Raw genomic sequence first — 22675 nt, 5'->3', positions numbered from 1 at the left:
TGCAAAGTGAGCAAGCAGGTTAATGGTCAAGGGTTGCAGCAAGTGCGGGCAGTTAGTGGAGGTGAGCCGCAATCTGCTGCCGAGCCCGGCTGGTAAAAGTGTGGGGTTTGCTGGGCTTGGGCCCGAGAGAGAGAGAGTGAGAGCGAGAGTGAGCGAGAGAGAGCCAGAGAGAGAGAGCGAGCGAGACAGAGAGAGAGAGAGAGAGAGAGAGAGAGCGAGCGAGACAGAGACAGAGACAGAGACAGACAGAGAGAGAGAGAGAGAGAGAGAGCGCGAGCGAGCCAGCCAGAGAGAGAGAGAGAGAGAGAGAGAGAGAGCGAGAGAGCCAGCCAGCCAGCCACAGAAAGAGAGCGGGCGAGCCAGAGAGAGCGATAAAGAGAGAGAGAGAGATAGAGATAGAGATAGAGAGAGAGAGAGAGAGAGAGAGCGCGAGAGCCAGAGAGAGAGAGCGAGCCAGAGAGATAGAGAGAGAGCGAGAGCCAGAGAGAGAGAGCGAGAGCCAGAGAGAGAGAGAGAGAGCGAGCCAGCCATCCAGAGAGAGAGAGAGAGAGAGAGCGAACCAGAGAGAGAGAGAGAGAGAGAGCGAGCCAGGGAGAGCGAGCGAGAGAGAGCCAGAAAGCCAAAGAGAGTCAGAGAGAGAGCGCGAGCGTGAGTCAGAGAGAGCGAGCGTGAGCCAGAGAGAGAGAGAGCCAGAGCCAGAGCGAGCCAGAGAGAGAGAGAGCGAGCCAGAGAGAGCCAGAGAGAGAGAGAGCGAGCCAGAGAGAGAGAGAGCGAGCCAGAGACAGCGAGAGAAAGCCAGAGAGAGAGAGCGCGAGCGTGAGCCAGAGAGAGCGAGCGTGAGCCAGAGAGAGAGAGAGAGAGAGAGAGAGAGAGCCAGAGCCAGAGCCAGAGCCAGAGAGAGAGAGAGAAAGAGAGTGCGAGAGCCAGAGAGAGTGAGCATGAGCCAGAGAGAGTTCCAGAGAGTGAGAGAGCGCGAGAGCCAGAGAGAGAGAGAGAGAGAGCGAGCCAGAGAGAGAGAGAGAGAGAGAGAGAGAGAGCGCGAGAGAGAGCGAGCCAGAGAGACCGAGCCAGAGAGAGAGAGAGCGAGCCAGAGAGAGAGAGTGAGCCAGAGAGAGAGAGAGAGACAGAGAGAGCGTGCCAGAGAGAGCGAGCCAGAGCCAGAGAGAGAGAGAGCAAGCCAGAGAGAGAGAGAGAGAGAGAGAGAGCGAGAGAGCCAGAGAGAGCGAGCCAGAGAGAGCGAGAGCCAGAGCTAGAGCTAGAGAGCGAGAGAGAGAGAGACAGAGACAGCGAGCTAGAGAGAGCGAGCAAGAGTGAGCCAGAGAGAGAGCGAGCCAGAGCCAGAGAGAGAGAGAGAGAGAGACAGAGAGCGCCAGAGAGAGAGAGAGAGAGAGAGACGGAGAGCACCAGGGAGAGAGAGCCACAGAGCCCGAGAGAGACACAGAGACAGAGACAGAGACTCGGGTACCCAGAGCCCTGCTGTGCGACAGGCGGGGTCGGGGGGAGGGGTCGGGTGCAGGTTCGGTTGTCGGTGTCAGGGGCGGGGGCATGGTGAGGGGCAGTGCTGATTCACTTGCTGTGACAGCACTGTCAGGGGCAGGGCTGATTCAGCAGCTCCACTCACTGCCACTGGGAACTCAGCGCTCTAATTAGCAACTTATGATCCTGGCTAATGTCTGACTCGTGCGGCCAGTTACCAGACTCCATTTCGACCAGCATTTGCTCAGTGTCTGTGTACTGCTTCACTGCCAGGTGCTCCCATGTGTTCTCTCAGTCTCCCTGTGTCTCTCACTCTGGCTCTCTGCTCCCCTTCGCTCGTCCCCTCTCTCTCCCTCTCTGCTCCCCTTCACTCTCCCTCTCTCCCTCTCTGCTCCCCTTCACTCTCCCGCTGTCTATTGCTCGGTCTGTCTCTCGCTCTCCCCCCGTCTCTCGCTCTCCCGCCATCTCTTGCTCTCCTACCCCCCCTCCCCCTTCCACCCCCTTCTCCTCCCCCTCTCTCTCTCTGTCCCGCTCGCGCTCGGTCCCTCTCGCTCACTGGGCCTCGCGCTCGCGCTCTCTCTCGCTCGCGCTCTGCCTCTCGCGCTCTCGCTCGCTCTGTCTGTCGCTCGGTGTCTTTCTCTTGCGCGCTCTCTCGTACTCTCTTGCTAGGTCTCTAGTTCTCGCTCGGTCTCTCGCTCTCTCGTTCTCTCGCTCTCTGTCGCTCGGTGTCTGTCTGTCTCTCGCGCTCGGTCTCTCTCTCGCTCGGTCTCTCGCTTGGTCTCGCTCTCGCTCTCGCGCATTCGCTCTTGCGCTCTCGCTCGATCTGTCTTTCTCTCTCTCTCGATCTGTCGTTCTCTCTCGTTCGATCTTTCTCTCTCTCGATCTGTCTTTCTCTCTCGATCTGTCTTTCTCTCTCGATCTGTCTTTCTCTCTCGCTGGATCTTTCTCTCTCGCTGGATCTTTCTCGCTCGATCATTCTTTCTCAATGTGTCTTTCTCCCTTGCTCGATCTTTCTCGCTTGATCTGTCTTTCTCTCTCCATCTGTCTTTCTCACTTGATCTGTCTTTCTTTCTCTCTTGATCTGTCTTTCTCTCTCGCTCGATCTGTCTTTCTCTCTCGCTCGATCTGTCTTTCTCTCTCGATCGATCTGCCTTTCGCTCTCTCTGTCTGGCTTTCTCTCTCGATCTGTCTCGCTCGATTTGTCTTTCTCTCTCGATCTGTCTCTCTTACTCGATCTGTATCTCTCACTCGATCTGCCTTTCTCTCTCGCTCGATCTGTCTTACTTTCTCGCACGATCTGCCTTTCTCTCTCTCTCTGTCTGGCTGTCACTCTCGATCTGTCTGTCTCACTCGTTCGATCTGTCTTTCTCTTTCTCTTTCTCTCGATCTGTCTCTCGCTCGATTTGTCTTTCTCTCTCGCTCGATCTGTCTTTCTCGCTCGATCTGTCTTTCTCGCTCGAATTGCCTTTCTCGCTCGAATTGCCTTTCTCGCTCTCTTTGTCTGGCTCTCTCTCGATCTGTCTGTCTCTCGCTCGATCTGTCTTTCTCTCTCGCTCGATCTGTCTCTCTCAGTCGATCTGTCTATCTCGCTCGCTTGATCTGTCTTTCTCTCTCGCTCGGTCTGTCTGTGTCTCTCTCTGTCTGTCTGTCTTTCTCTCTCGCTCTCTCTGTCTGGCTTTCTCTCTCGCTCGATCTGTCTCTCTCAGTTGATCTGTCTGTCTCGCTCGCTCGATCTGTCTTTCTCTCTCGCTCGATCTGTCTTTCTCGCTCGCTCGATCTGTCTTTCTCGCTCGATCTGTCTGTCTCTCTGTCTGTGTCTCTCGCTCGGTCTGGCTTTCTCTCTCGCTCGATCTGTCTTTCTCTCTCGCTCGATCTGTCTGTCTCTCTCTCTGTCTGTCTCTCTCGCTCTGTCTGTTTTTCTCTCGCTCGATCCGTCGTTCTCTCTGGCTCGATCTGTTTTTCTCACGCTCGACCTGTCTTTCTTGCGCTCGACCTGTCTCTCGCTCGATTTGTCTTTCTCTCTCGCTCTCTCTGTCTGGCTTTCTCTCTCGATCTGTCTGTCTCTCTCGCTCGATCTGTCTTTCTCTCTCGCTCGATCTGTCTTTCTCGCTCGATCTGTCTTTCTCTCTCGCTCGATCTGTCTTTCTCTCTCGCTCGATCTGTCTTTCTCTCTCGCTCGATCTGTCTTTCTCTCTCGCTCGATCTGTCTTTCTCTCTCGCTCGATCTGTCTTTCTCTCTCGCTCGATCTGTCTTTCTCTCTCGCTCGATCTGTCTTTCCCTCTCGCTCGATCTGTCTTTCTCGCGCTCGATCTGTCTTTCTCTCGCTCGATCTGTCTTTCTCTCTCTCTCGATCTGTCTCTCTCGCTCGATCTGTCTCTCTCAGTCGATCTATTTGTCTCGCTCGCTCAATCTGTTTCTCGCTCGATCTGTTTCTTTCTCGCTCGATCTGTCTTTCTCGCTCGATCTGTCTTTCTCGCTCGATCTGTCTTTCTCGCTCGATCTGTCTTTCTCTCTCGCTCGATCTGTCTTTCTCTCTCGCTCGATCTGTCTTTCTCTCTCGCTCGATCTGTCTTTCTCTCTCGCTCGATCTGTCTTTCTCTCTCGCTCGATCTGTCTTTCTCGCTCGATCTGTCTGTCTCTCTGTCTGTGTCTCTCGCTCGGTCTGGCTTTCTCTCTCGCTCGATCTGTCTTTCTCTCTCGCTCGATCTGTCTGTCTCTCTCTCTGTCTGTCTCTCTCGCTCTGTCTGTTTTTCTCTCGCTCGATCCGTCGTTCTCTCTGGCTCGATCTGTTTTTCTCACGCTCGACCTGTCTTTCTTGCGCTCGACCTGTCTCTCGCTCGATTTGTCTTTCTCTCTCGCTCTCTCTGTCTGGCTTTCTCTCTCGATCTGTCTGTCTCTCTCGCTCGATCTGTCTTTCTCTCTCGCTCGATCTGTCTTTCTCGCTCGATCTGTCTTTCTCTCTCGCTCGATCTGTCTTTCTCTCTCGCTCGATCTGTCTTTCTCTCTCGCTCGATCTGTCTTTCTCTCTCGCTCGATCTGTCTTTCTCTCTCGCTCGATCTGTCTTTCTCTCTCGCTCGATCTGTCTTTCCCTCTCGCTCGATCTGTCTTTCTCGCGCTCGATCTGTCTTTCTCTCGCTCGATCTGTCTTTCTCTCTCTCTCGATCTGTCTCTCTCGCTCGATCTGTCTCTCTCAGTCGATCTATTTGTCTCGCTCGCTCAATCTGTTTCTCGCTCGATCTGTTTCTTTCTCGCTCGATCTGTCTTTCTCGCTCGATCTGTCTTTCTCGCTCGATCTGTCTTTCTCGCTCGATCTGTCTTTCTCTCTCGCTCGATCTGTCTTTCTCTCTCGCTCGATCTGTCTTTCTCTCTCGCTCGATCTGTCTTTCTCTCTCGCTCGATCTGTCTTTCTCTCTCGCTCGATCTGTCTTTCCCTCTCGCTCGATCTGTCTTTCTCGCGCTCGATCTGTCTTTCTCGATCTGTCTCTCTTGCTCGATCTGTATCTCTCACTCGATCTGCCTTTCTCTCTCGCTCGATCTGTCTTTCTTTCTCGCACGATCTGCCTTTCTCTCTCTCTCTCTGTCTGGCTGTCACTCTCGATCTGTCTGACTCTCTCGTTCGATCTGTCTTTCTCTTTCTCTTGATCTGTCTCGCTCGATTTGTCTTTCTCGCTCGATTTGTATTTCTCTCTCGCTCGATTTGTCTTTCTCTCGCTCGATCTGTCTTTCTCGCTCGATCTACCTTTCTCGCTCTCTTTGTCTAGCTTTCTCTCTCGATCTGTCTGTCTCTCTCGCTCGATCTGTCTTTCTCTCTCGCTCGATCTGTCTTTCTCTCTCGTTCGATCTGTCTTTCTCGCTCGATCTGTCTTTCTCTCTCGCTCGATCTGTCTGTCTCGCTCGCTCGATGTGTCTTTCTCTCTCGCTCGATCTGTCTTTCTCTCTCGCTCGATCTGTCTTTCTCTCTCGCTCGATCTGTCTTTCTCTCTCGCTCGATCTGTCTGTCTCGCTCGCTCAATGTGTCTTTCTCTCTCGCTCGATCTGTCTTTCTCTCTCGCTCGATCTGTCTTTCTCTTTCGCTCGTTCTGTCTTTCTCGCGCTCGATCTGTCTTTCTCGCGCTCGATCTGTCTTTCTCGATCTGTCTCTCTTGCTCGATCTGTATCTTTCACTCGATCTGCCTTTCTCTCTCGCTCGATCTGTCTTTCTTTCTCGCACGATCTGCCTTTCTCTCTCTCTCTCTGTCTGGCTGTCACTCTCGATCTGTCTGACTCTCTCGTTCGATCTGTCTTTCTCTTTCTCTTTCTCTCGATCTGTCTCTCTCGCTCGATTTGTCTTTCTCGCTCGATTTGTCTTTCTCTCTCGCTCGATTTGTCTTTCTCTCGCTCGATCTGTCTTTCTCGCTCGATCTACCTTTCTCGCTCTCTTTGTCTGGCTTTCTCTCTCGATCTGTCTTTCTCTCTCGCTCGATCTGTCTTTCTCTCTCGCTCGATCTGTCTTTCTCTCTCGCTCGATCTGTCTTTCTCTCTCGCTCGATCTGTCTGTCTCGCTCGCTCGATCTGTCTTTCTCGCTCGATCTGTCTTTCTCGCTCGATCTGTCTTTCTCGCTCGATCTGGCTTTCTCTCTCGCTCGATCTGTCTTTCTCGCTCGATCTGCCTTTCTCTCTCTCGCTCTCTCTGTCTGGCTTTCTCCCTCGATCTGTCTGGCTTTCTCGCTCGATCTGTCTTTCTCTCTCTCTCGATCTGTCTTTCTCTCTCTCTCGATCTGTCTCTCTCGCTCGATCTGTGTCTCAGTCGATCTGTCTGTCTCGCTCGCTCGATCTGTTTCTTTCTCGCTTGATCTGTCTTTCTCTTTCGCTCGATCTGTCTTTCTCTTTCGCTCGATCTGTCTTTCTCTTTCGCTCGATCTGTCTTTCTCTTTCGCTCGATCTGTCTTTCTCTTTCGCTCGATCTGTCTTTCTCTTTCGCTCGATCTGTCTTTCTCTTTCGCTCGATCTGTCTTTCTCTTTCGCTCGATCTGTCTTTCTCTTTCGCTCGATCTGTCTTTCTCTTTCGCTCGATCTGTCTTTCTCTTTCGCTCGATCTGTCTTCCTCGCGCTCGATCTGTCTTTCTCGCGTTGGATCTGTCTTCCTCGCGCTCGATCTGTCTTCCTCGCGCTCGATCTGTCTTTCCCGCGCTCGATCTGTCTTTCTCGAGCTCGATCTGTTTTTCTCGCGCTCGATCTGTCTTTCTCGCGCTCGATCTGTCTTTCTCGCGCTCGATCTGTCTTTCTCGCGCTCGATCTGTCTTTCTCTCTCGCTCGATCTGTCTTTCTCTCTCGCTCGATCTGTCTTTCTCTCTCGCTCGATCTGTCTTTCCCTCTCGCTCGATCTGTCTTTCTCGCGCTCGATCTGTCTTTCTCTCGCTCGATCTGTCTTTCTCTCTCTCTCGATCTGTCTCTCTCGCTCGATCTGTCTCTCTCAGTCGATCTATTTGTCTCGCTCGCTCAATCTGTTTCTCGCTCGATCTGTTTCTTTCTCGCTCGATCTGTCTTTCTCGCTCGATCTGTCTTTCTCGCTCGATCTGTCTTTCTCTCTCGCTCGATCTGTCTTTCTCTCTCGCTCGATCTGTCTTTCTCTCTCGCTCGATCTGTCTTTCCCTCTCGCTCGATCTGTCTTTCTCGCGCTCGATCTGTCTTTCTCGATCTGTCTCTCTTGCTCGATCTGTATCTCTCACTCGATCTGCCTTTCTCTCTCGCTCGATCTGTCTTTCTTTCTCGCACGATCTGCCTTTCTCTCTCTCTCTCTGTCTGGCTGTCACTCTCGATCTGTCTGACTCTCTCGTTCGATCTGTCTTTCTCTTTCTCTTGATCTGTCTCGCTCGATTTGTCTTTCTCGCTCGATTTGTCTTTCTCTCTCGCTCGATTTGTCTTTCTCTCGCTCGATCTGTCTTTCTCGCTCGATCTATCTTTCTCGCTCTCTTTGTCTGGCTTTCTCTCTCGATCTGTCTGTCTCTCTCGCTCGATCTGTCTTTCTCTCTCGCTCGATCTGTCTTTCTCGCTCGCTCGATCTGTCTTTCTCGCTCGATCTGTCTTTCTCTCTCGCTCGATCTGTCTGTCTCGCTCGCTCGATGTGTCTTTCTCTCTCGCTCGATCTGTCTTTCTCGCTCGATCTGTCTTTCTCTCTCGCTCGATCTGTCTTTCTCTCTCGCTCGATCTGTCTGTCTCGCTCGCTCAATGTGTCTTTCTCTCTCGCTCGATCTGTCTTTCTCTCTCGCTCGATCTGTCTTTCTCTTTCGCTCGATCTGTCTTTCTCGCGCTCGATCTGTCTTTCTCGCGCTCGATCTGTCTTTCTCGATCTGTCTCTCTTGCTCGATCTGTATCTTTCACTCGATCTGCCTTTCTCTCTCGCTCGATCTGTCTTTCTTTCTCGCACGATCTGCCTTTCTCTCTCTCTCTCTGTCTGGCTGTCACTCTCGATCTGTCTGACTCTCTCGTTCGATCTGTCTTTCTCTTTCTCTTTCTCTCGATCTGTCTCTCTCGCTCGATTTGTCTTTCTCGCTCGATTTGTCTTTCTCTCTCGCTCGATTTGTCTTTCTCTCGCTCGATCTGTCTTTCTCGCTCGATCTACCTTTCTCGCTCTCTTTGTCTGGCTTTCTCTCTCGATCTGTCTTTCTCTCTCGCTCGATCTGTCTTTCTCTCTCGCTCGATCTGTCTTTCTCTCTCGCTCGATCTGTCTTTCTCTCTCGCTCGATCTGTCTTTCTCTCTCGCTCGATCTGTCTTTCTCTCTCGCTCGATCTGTCTGTCTCGCTCGCTCGATCTGTCTTTCTCGCTCGATCTGTCTTTCTCGCTCGATCTGGCTTTCTCTCTCGCTCGATCTGTCTTTCTCGCTCGATCTGCCTTTCTCTCTCTCGCTCTCTCTGTCTGGCTTTCTCCCTCGATCTGTCTGGCTTTCTCCCTCGATCTGTCTGTCTCTCTCGCTCGATCTGTCTTTCTCTCTCTCTCGATCTGTCTTTCTCTCTCTCTCGATCTGTCTCTCTCGCTCGATCTGTGTCTCAGTCGATCTGTCTGTCTCGCTCGCTCGATCTGTTTCTTTCTCGCTTGATCTGTCTTTCTCTTTCGCTCGATCTGTCTTTCTCTTTCGCTCGATCTGTCTTTCTCTTTCGCTCGATCTGTCTTTCTCTTTCGCTCGATCTGTCTTTCTCTTTCGCTCGATCTGTCTTTCTCTTTCGCTCGATCTGTCTTTCTCTTTCGCTCGATCTGTCTTTCTCTTTCGCTCGATCTGTCTTTCTCGCGCTCGATCTGTCTTTCTCGCGCTCGATCTGTCTTTCTCGCGCTCGATCTGTCTTTCTCGCGCTCGATCTGTCTTTCTCGCGCTCGATCTGTCTTTCTCGCGCTCGATCTGTCTTTCTCGCGCTCGATCTGTCTTTCTCGCGCTCGATCTGTCTTTCTCGCGCTCGATCTGTCTTTCTCGCGCTCGATCTGTCTTTCTCGCGCTCGATCTGTCTTTCTCGCGCTCGATCTGTCTTTCTCGCGCTCGATCTGTCTTTCACGCGCGCGATCTGTCTTTCTCGCGCTCGATCTGTCTTTCTCGCGCTCGATCTGTCTTTCTCGCGCTCGATCTGTCTTTCTCGCGCTCGATCTGCCTCTCGCGCTCGATCTGCCTCTCTCGCTCGATCTTTCTTTCTCGCGCTCGATCTGTCTTTCTCTCTCGCTCGATCTGCCTCTCTCGCTCGATCTGTGGCTCTCAGTCGATCTATCTGTCTTTCTCTTACGCTCGATCTGTCTTTCTCTTTCGCTCGATCTGTCTTTCTCTTTCGCTCGATCTGTCTTTCTCTTTCGCTCGATACGTCTTTCTCTTTCGCTCGATCTGTCTTTCTCTTTCGCTCGATCTGTCTTTCTCTTTCGCTCGATCTGTCTTTCTCTTTCGCTCGATCTGTCTTTCTCGCGCTCGATCTGTCTTTCTCGAGCTCGATCTGTCTTTCTCGCGCTCGATCTGTCTTTCTCGCGCTCGATCTGTCTTTCTCGCGCTCGATCTGTCTTTCTCGCGCTCGATCTGTCTTTCACGCGCGCGATCTGTCTTTCTCGCGCTCGATCTGTCTTTCTCGCGCTCGATCTGTCTTTCTCGCGCTCGATCTGCCTCTCGCGCTCGATCTGCCTCTCTCGCTCGATCTGTCTTTCTCGCTCGATCTGTCTTTCTCTCTCGCTCGATCTGCCTCTCTCGCTCGATCTGTGGCTCTCAGTCGATCTATCTGTCTTTCTCTTACGCTCGATCTGTCTTTCTCTTTCGCTCGATCTGTCTTTCTCTTTCGCTCGATCTGTCTTTCTCTTTCGCTCGATACGTCTTTCTCTTTCGCTCGATCTGTCTTTCTCTTTCGCTCGATCTGTCTTTCTCTTTCGCTCGATCTGTCTTTCTCTTTCGCTCGATCTGTCTTTCTCGCGCTCGATCTGTCTTTCTCGAGCTCGATCTGTCTTTCTCGCGCTCGATCTGTCTTTCTCGCGCTCGATCTGTCTTTCTCGCGCTCGATCTGTCTTTCTCGCGCTCGATCTGTTTTTCTCGCGCTCGATCTGTCTTCCTCGCGCTCGATCTGTCTTTCTCGCGCTCGATCTGTCTTTCTCGCGCTCGATCTGTCTTTCTCGCGCTCGATCTGTCTTTCTCGCGCTCGATCTGTCTTTCTCGCGCTCGATCTGTCTTTCTCGCGCTCGATCTGTCTTTCTCGCGCTCGATCTGTCTTTCTCGCGCTCGATCTGTCTTTCTCGCGCTCGATCTGTCTTTCTCGCGCTCGATCTGTCTTTCTCGCGCTCGATCTGTCTTTCTCTCTCGCTCGATCTGTCTTTCTCTCTCGCTCGATCTGTCTTTCTCTCTCGCTCGACCTGTCTTTCTCGCGCTCGATCTGTCTTTCTCGCGCTCGATCTGTCTTTCTCTCGCGCTCGATCTGTCTTTCTCGTGCTCGATCTGTCTTTCTCTCGCGCTCGATCTGTCTTTCTTTCTCGCACGATCTGCCTTTCTCTCTCTCTCTCTGTCTGGCTGTCACTCTCGATCTATCTGACTCTCGTTCGATCTGTCTTTCTCTTTCTCTTTCTCTCGATCTGTCTTTCTCGCGCTCGATCTGTCTTTCCCGCGCTCGATCTGTCTTTCCCGCGCTCGATCTGTCTCTCTCGCGCTCGATCTGTCTTTCTCGCGCTCGATCTGTCTTCCTCGCGCTCGATCTGTCTTCCTCTCGCTCGATCTGTCTTCCTCGCGCTCGATCTGTCTTTCTCGCGCTCGATCTGTCTTCCTCGCGCTCGATCTGTCTTCCTCGCGCTCGATCTGTCTTCCTCTCGCTCGATCTGTCTTCCTCTCGCTCGATCTGTCTTTCCCTCTCGCTCGATCTGTCTTTCTCGCGCTCGATCTGTCTTTCTCGCGCTCGATCTGTCTTCCTCATGCTCGATCAGTCTTCCTCTCGCTCGATCTGTCTTTCCCTCTCGCTCGATCTGTCTTTCCCTCTCGCTCGATCTGTCTCTCTCGCTCGACCTTTCTATCTCTCTCGCTCGACCTGTCTGTCTCTCTCGCTCGACCTGTCTGTCTCTCTCGCTCGACCTGTCTGTCTCTCTCGCTCGACCTGTCTGTCTCGCTCGCTCGACCTGTCTGTCTCGCTCGCTCGACCTGTCTTTCTCTCTCGCTCGATCTGTCTTTCTCGCTCGCTCGATCTGTCTTTCTTTCTCGCTCGATCTGTCTGTCTCTCTGTCTGTGTCTCTCGCTCGGTCTGGCTTTCTCTCTCGCTCGATCTGTCTTTCTCTCTCGCTCGATCTGTCTGTCTCTCTCTCTGTCTGTCTCTCTCGCTCTGTCTGTTTTTCTCTCGCTCGATCCGTCGTTCTCTCTGGCTCGATCTGTTTTTCTCACGCTCGATCTGTCTTTCTTGCGCTCGACCTGTCTCTCGCTCGATTTGTCTTTCTCTCTCGCTCTCTCTGTCTGGCTTTCTCTCTCGATCTGTCTGTCTCTCTCGCTCGATCTGTCTTTCTCTCTCGCTCGATCTGTCTTTCTCGCTCGATCTGTCTTTCTCTCTCGCTCGATCTGTCTTTCTCTCTCGCTCGATCTGTCTTTCTCTCTCGCTCGATCTGTCTTTCTCTCTCGCTCGATCTGTCTTTCTCTCTAACTCGATCTGTCTTTCTCTCTCGCTCGATCTGTCTTTCCCTCTCGCTCGATCTGTCTTTCTCGCGCTCGATCTGTCTTTCTCTCGCTCGATCTGTCTTTCTCTCTCTCTCGATCTGTCTCTCTCGCTCGATCTGTCTCTCTCAGTCGATCTATTTGTCTCGCTCGCTCAATCTGTTTCTCGCTCGATCTGTTTCTTTCTCGCTCGATCTGTCTTTCTCGCTCGATCTGTCTTTCTCGCTCGATCTGTCTTTCTCGCTCGATCTGTCTTTCTCTCTCGCTCGATCTGTCTTTCTCTCTCGCTCGATCTGTCTTTCTCTCTCGCTCGATCTGTCTTTCTCTCTCGCTCGATCTGTCTTTCTCTCTCGCTCGATCTGTCTTTCCCTCTCGCTCGATCTGTCTTTCTCGCGCTCGATCTGTCTTTCTCGATCTGTCTCTCTTGCTCGATCTGTATCTCTCACTCGATCTGCCTTTCTCTCTCGCTCGATCTGTCTTTCTTTCTCGCACGATCTGCCTTTCTCTCTCTCTCTCTGTCTGGCTGTCACTCTCGATCTGTCTGACTCTCTCGTTCGATCTGTCTTTCTCTTTCTCTTGATCTGTCTCGCTCGATTTGTCTTTCTCGCTCGATTTGTATTTCTCTCTCGCTCGATTTGTCTTTCTCTCGCTCGATCTGTCTTTCTCGCTCGATCTACCTTTCTCGCTCTCTTTGTCTAGCTTTCTCTCTCGATCTGTCTGTCTCTCTCGCTCGATCTGTCTTTCTCTCTCGCTCGATCTGTCTTTCTCTCTCGTTCGATCTGTCTTTCTCGCTCGATCTGTCTTTCTCTCTCGCTCGATCTGTCTGTCTCGCTCGCTCGATGTGTCTTTCTCTCTCGCTCGATCTGTCTTTCTCTCTCGCTCGATCTGTCTTTCTCTCTCGCTCGATCTGTCTTTCTCTCTCGCTCGATCTGTCTGTCTCGCTCGCTCAATGTGTCTTTCTCTCTCGCTCGATCTGTCTTTCTCTCTCGCTCGATCTGTCTTTCTCTTTCGCTCGTTCTGTCTTTCTCGCGCTCGATCTGTCTTTCTCGCGCTCGATCTGTCTTTCTCGATCTGTCTCTCTTGCTCGATCTGTATCTTTCACTCGATCTGCCTTTCTCTCTCGCTCGATCTGTCTTTCTTTCTCGCACGATCTGCCTTTCTCTCTCTCTCTCTGTCTGGCTGTCACTCTCGATCAGTCTGACTCTCTCGTTCGATCTGTCTTTCTCTTTCTCTTTCTCTCGATCTGTCTCTCTCGCTCGATTTGTCTTTCTCGCTCGATTTGTCTTTCTCGCTCGATTTGTCTTTCTCTCGCTCGATCTGTCTTTCTCGCTCGATCTACCTTTCTCGCTCTCTTTGTCTGGCTTTCTCTCTCGATCTGTCTTTCTCTCTCGCTCGATCTGTCTTTCTCTCTCGCTCGATCTGTCTTTCTCTCTCGCTCGATCTGTCTTTCTCTCTCGCTCGATCTGTCTTTCTCTCTCGCTCGATCTGTCTGTCTCGCTCGCTCGATCTGTCTTTCTCGCTCGATCTGTCTTTCTCGCTCGATCTGTCTTTCTCGCTCGATCTGGCTTTCTCTCTCGCTCGATCTGTCTTTCTCGCTCGATCTGCCTTTCTCTCTCTCGCTCTCTCTGTCTGGCTTTCTCCCTCGATCTGTCTGGCTTTCTCGCTCGATCTGTCTTTCTCTCTCTCTCGATCTGTCTTTCTCTCTCTCTCGATCTGTCTCTCTCGCTCGATCTGTGTCTCAGTCGATCTGTCTGTCTCGCTCGCTCGATCTGTTTCTTTCTCGCTTGATCTGTCTTTCTCTTTCGCTCGATCTGTCTTTCTCTTTCGCTCGATCTGTCTTTCTCTTTCGCTCGATCTGTCTTTCTCTTTCGCTCGATCTGTCTTTCTCTTTCGCTCGATCTGTCTTTCTCTTTCGCTCGATCTGTCTTTCTCTTTCGCTCGATCTGTCTTTCTCTTTCGCTCGATCTGTCTTTCTCTTTCGCTCGATCTGTCTTTCTCTTTCGCTCGATCTGTCTTTCTCTTTCGCTCGATCTGTCTTTCTCTTTCGCTCGATCTGTCTTTCTCTTTCGCTCGATCTGTCTTCCTCGCGCTCGATCTGTCTTTCTCGCGTTGGATCTGTCTTCCTCGCGCTCGATCTGTCTTCCTCGCGCTCGATCTGTCTTTCCCGCGCTCGATCTGTCTTTCTCGCGCTCGATCTGTCTTTCTCGCGCTCGATCTGTCTTTCTCGCGCTCGATCTGTCTTTCTCGCGCTCGATCTGTCTTTCTCGCGCTCGATCTGTCTTTCTCGCGCTCGATCTGTCTTTCTCGCGCTCGATCTGTCTTTCTCGCGCTCGATCTGTCTTTCTCTCTCGCTCGATCTGTCTTTCTCTCTCGCTCGATCTGTCTTTCTCTCTCGCTCGATCTGTCTTTCCCTCTCGCTCGATCTGTCTTTCTCGCGCTCGATCTGTCTTTCTCTCGCTCGATCTGTCTTTCTCTCTCTCTCGATCTGTCTCTCTCGCTCGATCTGTCTCTCTCAGTCGATCTATTTGTCTCGCTCGCTCAATCTGTTTCTCGCTCGATCTGTTTCTTTCTCGCTCGATCTGTCTTTCTCGCTCGATCTGTCTTTCTCGCTCGATCTGTCTTTCTCTCTCGCTCGATCTGTCTTTCTCTCTCGCTCGATCTGTCTTTCTCTCTCGCTCGATCTGTCTTTCCCTCTCGCTCGATCTGTCTTTCTCGCGCTCGATCTGTCTTTCTCGATCTGTCTCTCTTGCTCGATCTGTATCTCTCACTCGATCTGCCTTTCTCTCTCGCTCGATCTGTCTTTCTTTCTCGCACGATCTGCCTTTCTCTCTCTCTCTCTGTCTGGCTGTCACTCTCGATCTGTCTGACTCTCTCGTTCGATCTGTCTTTCTCTTTCTCTTGATCTGTCTCGCTCGATTTGTCTTTCTCGCTCGATTTGTCTTTCTCTCTCGCTCGATTTGTCTTTCTCTCGCTCGATCTGTCTTTCTCGCTCGATCTATCTTTCTCGCTCTCTTTGTCTGGCTTTCTCTCTCGATCTGTCTGTCTCTCTCGCTCGATCTGTCTTTCTCTCTCGCTCGATCTGTCTTTCTCTCTCGCTCGATCTGTCTTTCTCGCTCGATCTGTCTTTCTCTCTCGCTCGATCTGTCTGTCTCGCTCGCTCGATGTGTCTTTCTCTCTCGCTCGATCTGTCTTTCTCGCTCGATCTGTCTTTCTCTCTCGCTCGATCTGTCTTTCTCTCTCGCTCGATCTGTCTGTCTCGCTCGCTCAATGTGTCTTTCTCTCTCGCTCGATCTGTCTTTCTCTCTCGCTCGATCTGTCTTTCTCTTTCGCTCGATCTGTCTTTCTCGCGCTCGATCTGTCTTTCTCGCGCTCGATCTGTCTTTCTCGATCTGTCTCTCTTGCTCGATCTGTATCTTTCACTCGATCTGCCTTTCTCTCTCGCTCGATCTGTCTTTCTTTCTCGCACGATCTGCCTTTCTCTCTCTCTCTCTGTCTGGCTGTCACTCTCGATCTGTCTGACTCTCTCGTTCGATCTGTCTTTCTCTTTCTCTTTCTCTCGATCTGTCTCTCTCGCTCGATTTGTCTTTCTCGCTCGATTTGTCTTTCTCTCTCGCTCGATTTGTCTTTCTCTCGCTCGATCTGTCTTTCTCGCTCGATCTACCTTTCTCGCTCTCTTTGTCTGGCTTTCTCTCTCGATCTGTCTTTCTCTCTCGCTCGATCTGTCTTTCTCTCTCGCTCGATCTGTCTTTCTCTCTCGCTCGATCTGTCTTTCTCTCTCGCTCGATCTGTCTTTCTCTCTCGCTCGATCTGTCTGTCTCGCTCGCTCGATCTGTCTTTCTCGCTCGATCTGTCTTTCTCGCTCGATCTGGCTTTCTCTCTCGCTCGATCTGTCTTTCTCGCTCGATCTGCCTTTCTCTCTCTCGCTCTCTCTGTCTGGCTTTCTCCCTCGATCTGTCTGGCTTTCTCCCTCGATCTGTCTGTCTCTCTCGCTCGATCTGTCTTTCTCTCTCTCTCGATCTGTCTTTCTCTCTCTCTCGATCTGTCTCTCTCGCTCGATCTGTGTCTCAGTCGATCTGTCTGTCTCGCTCGCTCGATCTGTTTCTTTCTCGCTTGATCTGTCTTTCTCTTTCGCTCGATCTGTCTTTCTCTTTCGCTCGATCTGTCTTTCTCTTTCGCTCGATCTGTCTTTCTCTTTCGCTCGATCTGTCTTTCTCTTTCGCTCGATCTGTCTTTCTCTTTCGCTCGATCTGTCTTTCTCTTTCGCTCGATCTGTCTTTCTCTTTCGCTCGATCTGTCTTTCTCGCGCTCGATCTGTCTTTCTCGCGCTCGATCTGTCTTTCTCGCGCTCGATCTGTCTTTCTCGCGCTCGATCTGTCTTTCTCGCGCTCGATCTGTCTTTCTCGCGCTCGATCTGTCTTTCTCGCGCTCGATCTGTCTTTCTCGCGCTCGATCTGTCTTTCTCGCGCTCGATCTGTCTTTCTCGCGCTCGATCTGTCTTTCTCGCGCTCGATCTGTCTTTCTCGCGCTCGATCTGTCTTTCTCGCGCTCGATCTGTCTTTCTCGCGCTCGATCTGTCTTTCTCGCGCTCGATCTGTCTTTCTCGCGCTCGATCTGTCTTTCCCGCGCTCGATCTGTCTTTCTCGCGCTCGATCTGTCTTTCTCGCGCTCGATCTGTCTTTCTCGCGCTCGATCTGTCTTTCCCGCGCTCGATCTGTCTTTCACGCGCGCGATCTGTCTTTCTCGCGCTCGATCTGTCTTTCTCGCGCTCGATCTGTCTTTCTCGCGCTCGATCTGTCTTTCTCGCGCTCGATCTGCCTCTCGCGCTCGATCTGCCTCTCTCGCTCGATCTTTCTTTCTCGCGCTCGATCTGTCTTTCTCTCTCGCTCGATCTGCCTCTCTCGCTCGATCTGTGGCTCTCAGTCGATCTATCTGTCTTTCTCTTACGCTCGATCTGTCTTTCTCTTTCGCTCGATCTGTCTTTCTCTTTCGCTCGATCTGTCTTTCTCTTTCGCTCGATACGTCTTTCTCTTTCGCTCGATCTGTCTTTCTCTTTCGCTCGATCTGTCTTTCTCTTTCGCTCGATCTTTCTCTTTCGCTCGATCTGTCTTTCTCTTTCGCTCGATCTGTCTTTCTCTTTCGCTCGATCTGTCTTTCTCGCGCTCGATCTGTCTTTCTCGAGCTCGATCTGTCTTTCTCGCGCTCGATCTGTCTTTCTCGCGCTCGATCTGTCTTTCTCGCGCTCGATCTGTCTTTCTCGCGCTCGATCTGTCTTTCTCGCGCTCGATCTGTCTTTCACGCGCGCGATCTGTCTTTCTCGCGCGCGATCTGTCTTTCTCGCGCTCGATCTGTCTTTCTCGCGCTCGATCTGTCTTTCTCGCGCTCGATCTGTCTTTCTCGCGCTCGATCTGCCTCTCGCGCTCGATCTGCCTCTCTCGCTCGATCTGTCTTTCTCGCTCGATCTGTCTTTCTCTCTCGCTCGATCTGCCTCTCTCGCTCGATCTGTGGCTCTCAGTCGATCTATCTGTCTTTCTCTTACGCTCGATCTGTCTTTCTCTTTCGCTCGATCTGTCTTTCTCTTTCGCTCGATCTGTCTTTCTCTTTCGCTCGATACGTCTTTCTCTTTCGCTCGATCTGTCTTTCTCTTTCGCTCGATCTGTCTTTCTCTTTCGCTCGATCTGTCTTTCTCTTTCGCTCGATCTGTCTTTCTCGCGCTCGATCTGTCTTTCTCGAGCTCGATCTGTCTTTCTCGCGCTCGATCTGTCTTTCTCGCGCTCGATCTGTCTTTCTCGCGCTCGATCTGTCTTTCTCGCGCTCGATCTGTCTTTCTCGCGCTCGATCTGTTTTTCTCGCGCTCGATCTGTCTTCCTCGCGCTCGATCTGTCTTTCTCGCGCTCGATCTGTCTTTCTCGCGCTCGATCTGTCTTTCTCGCGCTCGATCTGTCTTTCTCGCGCTCGATCTGTCTTTCTCGCGCTCGATCTGTCTTTCTCGCGCTCGATCTGTCTTTCTCGCGCTCGATCTGTCTTTCTCGCGCTCGATCTGTCTTTCTCGCGCGCGATCTGTCTTTCTCGCGCTCGATCTGTCTTTCTCTTTCGCTCGATCTGTCTTTCTCTTTCGCTCGATCTGTCTTTCTCTTTCGCTCGATCTGTCTTTCTCGCGCTCGATCTGTCTTTCTCGCGCTCGATCTGTCTTTCTCGCGCTCGATCTGTCTTTCTCGCGCTCGATCTGTCTTTCTCGCGCTCGATCTGTCTTTCTCGCGCTCGATCTGTCTTTCTCGCGCTCGATCTGTCTTTCTCGCGCTCGATCTGTCTTTCTCGCGCTCGATCTGTCTTTCTCGCGCTCGATCTGTCTTTCTCGCGCTCGATCTGTCTTTCTCGCGCTCGATCTGTCTTTCTCGCGCTCGATCTGTCTTTCTCGCGCTCGATCTGTCTTTCTCGCGCTCGATCTGTCTTTCTCGCGCTCGATCTGTCTTTCTCGCGCTCGATCTGTCTTTCCCGCGCTCGATCTGTCTTTCACGCGCGCGATCTGTCTTTCTCGCGCTCGATCTGTCTTTCTCGCGCTCGATCTGTCTTTCTCGCGCTCGATCTGTCTTTCTCGCGCTCGATCTGCCTCTCGCGCTCGATCTGCCTCTCTCGCTCGATCTTTCTTTCTCGCGCTCGATCTGTCTTTCTCTCTCGCTCGATCTGCCTCTCTCGCTCGATCTGTGGCTCTCAGTCGATCTATCTGTCTTTCTCTTACGCTCGATCTGTCTTTCTCTTTCGCTCGATCTGTCTTTCTCTTTCGCTCGATCTGTCTTTCTCTTTCGCTCGATACGTCTTTCTCTTTCGCTCGATCTGTCTTTCTCTTTCGCTCGATCTGTCTTTCTCTTTCGCTCGATCTGTCTTTCTCTTTCGCTCGATCTGTCTTTCTCGCGCTCGATCTGTCTTTCTCGAGCTCGATCTGTCTTTCTCGCGCTCGATCTGTCTTTCTCGCGCTCGATCTGTCTTTCTCGCGCTCGATCTGTCTTTCTCGCGCTCGATCTGTCTTTCACGCGCGCGATCTGTCTTTCTCGCGCTCGATCTGTCTTTCTCGCGCTCGATCTGTCTTTCTCGCGCTCGATCTGTCTTTCTCGCGCTCGATCTGCCTCTCGCGCTCGATCTGCCTCTCTCGCTCGATCTGTCTTTCTCGCTCGATCTGTCTTTCTCTCTCGCTCGATCTGCCTCTCTCGCTCGATCTGTGGCTCTCAGTCGATCTATCTGTCTTTCTCTTACGCTCGATCTGTCTTTCTCTTTCGCTCGATCTGTCTTTCTCTTTCGCTCGATCTGTCTTTCTCTTTCGCTCGATACGTCTTTCTCTTTCGCTCGATCTGTCTTTCTCTTTCGCTCGATCTGTCTTTCTCTTTCGCTCGATCTGTCTTTCTCTTTCGCTCGATCTGTCTTTCTCGCGCTCGATCTGTCTTTCTCGAGCTCGATCTGTCTTTCTCGCGCTCGATCTGTCTTTCTCGCGCTCGATCTGTCTTTCTCGCGCTCGATCTGTCTTTCTCGCGCTCGATCTGTCTTTCTCGCGCTCGATCTGTTTTTCTCGCGCTCGATCTGTCTTCCTCGCGCTCGATCTGTCTTTCTCGCGCTCGATCTGTCTTTCTCGCGCTCGATCTGTCTTTCTCGCGCTCGATCTGTCTTTCTCGCGCTCGATCTGTCTTTCTCGCGCTCGATCTGTCTTTCTCGCGCTCGATCTGTCTTTCTCGCGCTCGATCTGTCTTTCTCGCGCTCGATCTGTCTTTCTCGCGCTCGATCTGTCTTTCTCGCGCTCGATCTGTCTTTCTCGCGCTCGATCTGTCTTTCACGCGCGCGATCTGTCTTTCTCGCGCTCGATCTGTCTTTCTCGCGCTCGATCTGTCTTTCTCGCGCTCGATCTGTCTTTCTCGCGCTCGATCTGTCTTTCTCGCGCTCGATCTGCCTCTCGCGCTCGATCTGCCTCTCTCGCTCGATCTTTCTTTCTCGCGCTCGATCTGTCTTTCTCTCTCATTCGATCTGCCTCTCTCGCTCGATCTGTGGCTCTCAGTCGATCTATCTGTCTTTCTCTTACGCTCGATCTGTCTTTCTCTTTCGCTCGATCTGTCTTTCTCTTTCGCTCGATCTGTCTTTCTCTTTCGCTCGATACGTCTTTCTCTTTCGCTCGATCTGTCTTTCTCTTTCGCTCGATCTGTCTTTCTCTTTCGCTCGATCTGTCTTTCTCTTTCGCTCGATCTGTCTTTCTCGCGCTCGATCTGTCTTTCTCGAGCTCGATCTGTCTTTCTCGCGCTCGATCTGTCTTTCTCGCGCTCGATCTGTCTTTCTCGCGCTCGATCTGTCTTTCTCGCGCTCGATCTGTCTTTCACGCGCGCGATCTGTCTTTCTCGCGCTCGATCTGTCTTTCTCGCGCTCGATCTGTCTTTCTCGCGCTCGATCTGCCTCTCGCGCTCGATCTGCCTCTCTCGCTCGATCTGTCTTTCTCGCTCGATCTGTCTTTCTCTCTCGCTCGATCTGCCTCTCTCGCTCGATCTGTGGCTCTCAGTCGATCTATCTGTCTTTCTCTTACGCTCGATCTGTCTTTCTCTTTCGCTCGATCTGTCTTTCTCTTTCGCTCGATCTGTCTTTCTCTTTCGCTCGATACGTCTTTCTCTTTCGCTCGATCTGTCTTTCTCTTTCGCTCGATCTGTCTTTCTCTTTCGCTCGATCTGTCTTTCTCTTTCGCTCGATCTGTCTTTCTCTTTCGCTCGATCTGTCTTTCTCGCGCTCGATCTGTCTTTCTCGAGCTCGATCTGTCTTTCTCGCGCTCGATCTGTCTTTCTCGCGCTCGATCTGTCTTTCTCGCGCTCGATCTGTTTTTCTCGCGCTCGATCTGTCTTCCTCGCGCTCGATCTGTCTTTCTCGCGCTCGATCTGTCTTTCTCGCGCTCGATCTGTCTTTCTCGCGCTCGATCTGTCTTTCTCGCGCTCGATCTGTCTTTCTCGCGCTCGATCTGTCTTTCTCGCGCTCGATCTGTCTTTCTCGCGCTCGATCTGTCTTTCTCGCGCTCGATCTGTCTTTCTCTCTCGCTCGATCTGTCTTTCTCTCTCGCTCGATCTGTCTTTCTCTCTCGCTCGACCTGTCTTTCTCGCGCTCGATCTGTCTTTCTCTCGCGCTCGATCTGTCTTTCTCGTGCTCGATCTGTCTTTCTCTCGCGCTCGATCTGTCTTTCTTTCTCGCACGATCTGCCTTTCTCTCTCTCTCTCTGTCTGGCTGTCACTCTCGATCTATCTGACTCTCGTTCGATCTGTCTTTCTCTTTCTCTTTCTCTCGATCTGTCTTTCTCGCGCTCGATCTGTCTTTCCCGCGCTCGATCTGTCTTTCCCGCGCTCGATCTGTCTCTCTCGCGCTCGATCTGTCTTTCTCGCGCTCGATCTGTCTTCCTCGCGCTCGATCTGTCTTCCTCGCGCTCGATCTGTCTTTCTCGCGCTCGATCTGTCTTCCTCGCGCTCGATCTGTCTTCCTCGCGCTCGATCTGTCTTCCTCTCGCTCGATCTGTCTTCCTCGCGCTCGATCTGTCTTCCTCTCGCTCGATCTGTCTTTCCCTCTCGCTCGATCTGTCTTTCTCGCGCTCGATCTGTCTTTCTCGCGCTCGATCTGTCTTCCTCATGCTCGATCAGTCTTCCTCTCGCTCGATCTGTCTTTCCCTCTCGCTCGATCTGTCTTTCCCTCTCGCTCGATCTGTCTCTCTCGCTCGACCTTTCTATCTCTCTCGCTCGACCTGTCTGTCTCTCTCGCTCGACCTGTCTGTCTCTCTCGCTCGACCTGTCTGTCTCTCTCGCTCGACCTGTCTGTCTCGCTCGCTCGACCTGTCTGTCTCGCTCGCTCGACCTGTCTTTCTCTCTCGCTCGATCTGTCTTTCTCTCTCGCTCGATCTGTCTTTCTCTCTCGCTCGACCTGTCTTTCTCTCTCGCTCGACCTGTCTGTCTCTCTCGCTCGACCTGTCTGTCTCTCTCGCTCGACCTGTCTGTCTCGCTCGCTCGACCTGTCTGTCTCGCTCGCTCGATCTGTCTTTCACTTTCGCTCGATCTGTCTCTCTCGCTCGACCTGTCTGTCTCTCTCGCTCGACCTGTCTGTCTCACTCGCTCGATCTGTCTTTCACTTTCGCTCGATCTGTTTTTCGCTCCCGCTCGATCTGTCTCTCTCGCTCTCGTTCGATCTGTCTCTCTCGCTCGATCTGTCTTTCTCTCTCGCTCGATCTGTCTTTCTCTCTCGCTCGATCTGTCTTTCTGTCTCGCTCGATCTGTCTTTCTCTCTCGCTCGATCTGTCTTTCTCGCTCGATCTGTCTGTCTGTCTCGCTCGATCTGCCTTTCTCGCTCGATCTGTCTTTCTCTCTCGCTCGATCTGTCTGTCTCTCTCTCGCTCGATCTGTCTTTCTCGCTCGATCTGCCTTTCTCGCTCGATCTGTCTTTCTCTCTCGCTCGATCTGTCTGTCTCGCTCGATCTGTCTTTCTCTCTCGCTCGATCTGTCTTTCTCTCTCGCTCGATCTGTCTTTCTCGCTCGATCTGTCTTTCTCTCTCGCTCGATCTGTCTTTCTCTCTTGCTTGATCTGTCTTTCTCGCTCGATCTGTCTTTCTCTCTCGCTCGATCTGTCTTTCTCGCTCGCTCGATCTGTCTTTCTCGCTCGATCTGTCTTTCTCTCTCGCTCGATCTGTCTTTCTCTCTCGCTCGATCTGTCTTTCTCTCTCGCTCGATCTGCCTTTCTCTCTCGCTCGATCTGCCTTTCTCTCTCGCTCGATCTGTCTTTCTTTCTCGCACGATCTGCCTTTCTCTCTCTCTCTCTGTCTGGCTGTCACTCTCGATCTGTCTGACTCTCGTTCGATCTGTCTTTCTCTTTCTCTTTCTCTCGATCTGTCTTTCCCGCGCTCGATCTTTCTTTCCCGCGCTCGATCTGTCTTTCCCGCGCTCGATCTGTCTTTCTCGCGCTCGATCTGTCTTTCTCGCGCTCGATCTGTCTTCCTCGCGCTCGATCTGTCTTCCTCGCGCTCGATCTGTCTTCCTCGCGCTCGATCTGTCTTTCTCTCTCGCTCGATCTGTCTTTCTCTCTCGCTCG

The 22675-nt window shown here is 52.1% G+C and overlaps 1 pseudogene; it reads left to right on the top strand.

The window, feature by feature from the left end:
* The window catches only part of LOC139242065 (phosphoribosylformylglycinamidine synthase-like), a 448425-nt pseudogene continuing 425750 nt past the window's right edge, over window positions 1-22675 (top strand).

The sequence above is a fragment of the Pristiophorus japonicus genome, unplaced genomic scaffold, assembly GCF_044704955.1.
Source record: "Pristiophorus japonicus isolate sPriJap1 unplaced genomic scaffold, sPriJap1.hap1 HAP1_SCAFFOLD_119, whole genome shotgun sequence".
NCBI classification, from domain to species: domain Eukaryota; kingdom Metazoa; phylum Chordata; class Chondrichthyes; family Pristiophoridae; genus Pristiophorus; species Pristiophorus japonicus.
Note: the sequence above shows the minus strand (reverse complement) of the source record. Positions and strands in the feature narration are given on the sequence as shown.